We start from the raw sequence: 3,667 nt of genomic DNA, 5'->3' as shown, positions 1-3,667 counted from the left end.
ACAATCGCATAAAAAAGCCTTCTTTCATTCTGCTGTTCACCGAGCCATTTCCATCCCACTTTCTAAAGAAAAGTTCAACGACGCAATCAATTTACTTAAAACAATAGCAGTTAACAACGACTATAAACCTAACATAGTAGATGACGTCCTTAAAAAGAAAACTGCTAAAAGAATTACTAAGCTAGGCACTTCTGTTATCGAGTCTAATTCAAAAAAATATTTCTCTATTCCTTTCGTGGGGCCTATCTCTTATCAAATCCAACGCATTCTTCGAAATAAATACGATTGCAACGTTGCTTTTTCTGCTAACAACAATTTGAAAAAAAAAACTTGATTCATAATTTACATAATACTCGTTCCCCTTTAGAAAATTCTGGTGGCTACAAAATTGTCTGCGATACTTGCTCCTCTTACTATATAGGACAAACTGGACGTGCCTTCACTACCAGATATAAAAAACACTTGCCAAGAAAAAATGGCACTAGTCCCCAAAATTCGTTTTTTGTCGACCATCTTCTAATTACAGGTCATTCACCTAAAGCCATCTGCGATAGCATAATTTTGCACACCGAAAAGAAAGGGCGTAGACTAGATATTCTAGAAGAATTAGAGATTTTCAAGCATCTTGCTCGAAAGGATAGCCTCATCCTTAACGAACAGCTACAGCTACGTAACAAAAAAATTTTCAACGGTATAAAGCCGTTACTCGATATCTGACTTCGGGTCTCCTTGTGCAAGTTGCCGAAATGTTCTTTTCCTTCCAACGTAGTCCTATGTTTTCTAATTATCAAATGTTTTCCTGGCTGTATTTCACGTCAATATTGCTTTCTACAAGTTGTCATTCTGTCCTATTTACATTTTCATAATGACGTTTTCATGTTTTATCTTACTGTTATATGCTTTGATGTAGACAAAATGTTATGTTGTATGCTACTATCAAACAAATATTGCTTTCCATTATATACTAAATACCGTTCATTTATAATCATTTCTGCCTATATTTCAATGTGAACTAGCCTAGTTGTATCTACGGCTGCTAAATGGCGCGCTCGTTGCAGTGCCATGTTCACCTGGCCGCATTTGTTAACGCGGGCACCTCAGTCCGTTTGCAACCTGCACCACGCAAGTAACAAGCAGCCCTTAGTGGCTCGCCATCACAGTTTTCTTTATCTTAAATATCTTTGTGACTAATGCCCTTTTGGCATATTTATTATTTTATAAATGACATATAAGTACTGCCAGTCTTTCACGATGATTCCGTACTTATACTCTGTGTATCATACGTTTTTAGTCATAATTGTGTGACCATGTTATAGACCATTCTTTGATTTAAATTCTGAGGAAGACTCTCCTAGCAGTGTTGAAACCCGGTTAATTCGTTAAAAAATAGTGACAGAGGGCTGTTTTCTTTCAATTGCAGTTTAAATTTTCTTAGCTTTCGAGCAACTAGTTACCTTTCAGTTTTTCTCAAGATTTCAGATGCGCAAGACATTGTTAATTGTTTCAAATACTGTCTTGACTTGCTGATACGCTCTGTTACGAGTTATTATGATGAGAAGAAAATATTTAGTCCTTTATTGTTTGATGAAAAGTACGTTAGTATTCTATGAAGCGCTTTTAGAAGAAGTTGTCAAACGAAGAAATTATAAATGGAGTAGTTTGGAAACGGTGTTTTAATTCTACATATACAGACGTGGGAGCCTCTAGACGAAAATTTTCGTGACTGAGGCTATAGAGGGATTGGAGGAAGAACAGAGTTTAACCTTGTTTGACAGCGCGGTCATTAAAGATGGAGCACAAGAAAAGATTAGGAATGGAATGGGCAGAAGATGAACCGCGCCCTTTAAAAATAACAATCCCGGCATTTGACTCAAGCTATTTAGGGAAATCACTGAAAACCTAAAATTAGATGGCTGGGCGGGGATTTGAACCGTCGTTCTCTCGAATGTGCGACCATTGTTCTGACCACTGCGCCTCGCTTGGTAAATGAACTTTGAGTTGTCATCACTGTAGATAAGTGTTGTCCTGATTTGTTCCAGAGGCTGATCACGGATCGTGTAGGTTAAAGGCATCTGTTCTTTTAGTCTGGACTGGGGTAAGTCTTAAGAAAGAAAGCCTTCATTGCGCAAATACGTGCTGCAAGAAAAATACAAACTAGGGCAAATAAAAGTGGCCCGGACGAGTGGATACGATTGGATGTGAATTTGTGACAGCATTAACGGAGGAGGTAAAGACCTAGAGTTACTTCTAACAGGATGAAGCAACTGCCCATACAGCCGGCCGAACCTTGGAGCATATTTCCACACTCTTCACGCCTGACAGAGTTGTTAACAGAGGGAGGCCAGTCTGATCGCGGCCCTAACTGGCCGCCCAGGTCACCTGATCTGTCAGTATGCGATTACTTTGTATGGGAAGCACTCAGGTCTAAGGTTTATCACAGCAATCCTCGTAGTCTTCAAGAACTACAGCAGAATTTCGGATAAAACTGCGACAATTCCAGTAGTCCAACTTCGATTTGTCTTCAGCAACTTGCTGAACAGGGTTCAAAAGCGCCAAGTGATGGATGGTGGTCACTTGTGCTATAGTCAGGTTAGTACTGTATTTCCTTTTCTCTTCTTTGTTTCTTTGTACTCTGGAACTCTGTTCTCCAGGCCACTTTTATTTGTCCTACCCTGTATGTGATGGTCAACTACGATCATCTTGTAGACATCTACTTAAGGAGTTGGAGATTCTGACTACCCTTTCACATTATATTTATTCCCTCTTGAAGTTTGTTGTAAATAATCCACTTCAGTTCAAAAGGAACAATTATAAACATAATTACAATACCAGAAAGAAAACGACATTCATTATTCCACATTAAGGTTGTCTTCAGAACAAAAAGGTGTGCAAAGTCCTAGAACAAAAATTTTTGATCACTTACCCAGTGATATAAAATGTCGGACAGGCAGCAAAGTAATATATGAAAACAAAGTGAGAAAGTTTCTCCTTGGCAACTCGTTATGTAAACATATGTGTAAATATAATTAGCAATGTAAATATAAAATGTACAATTAAACTAGCGATTGGAATGTAAAATTACTTGTTCTACATCATTACGATCTATCGTGCAAACTGCTCCATGGAACATGAAACTAACTAAACAAAAAAACTAAAACATCTCAGTTATCTACAGATAGAACCAGCTGCCAGTTTTTACATGCAACCCATATTATCTTCATATTTTCTTGCATTTTGCAATAATTTTCTAACAACGTGAATACGCTGTATGCAGTTGCGCCGTATGTGAACAGCCTCAGAGAGGTAAAGACGTCTCGCAGGACATTTGTAGCACTGATGAGCCAACACATTACGACTACTGGCTACATACAAGTGTTGGTCCACTTCGGAACGCAATATAGCGGGGTTTTCGTGTGGCTTGGATTCGACATATCTTTGGTGTGTTTCCAGAGGTATATGTCAACAGCTTTCTGCACAGATCACACACTCCCAGTAAATTACAGGACGCTGGTTTCTGGGCGAGGAGCTGGCGCCCTATAGCGCCCAGATGTGTTCCATCAGGTTCAGGTCAGCCGAATTTTGTGGCCACAATATCAATGTCAGTTCTCTATCATGCTCCTGAAACCAATGCAGTATGGTTCTGGCACTGAAACAAGGATCTTTATCC

The sequence above is a fragment of the Schistocerca americana genome, chromosome 1 (assembly GCF_021461395.2).
Source record: "Schistocerca americana isolate TAMUIC-IGC-003095 chromosome 1, iqSchAmer2.1, whole genome shotgun sequence".
NCBI lineage: Eukaryota > Metazoa > Arthropoda > Insecta > Orthoptera > Acrididae > Schistocerca > Schistocerca americana.
This window is presented reverse-complemented; position numbering follows the sequence as displayed.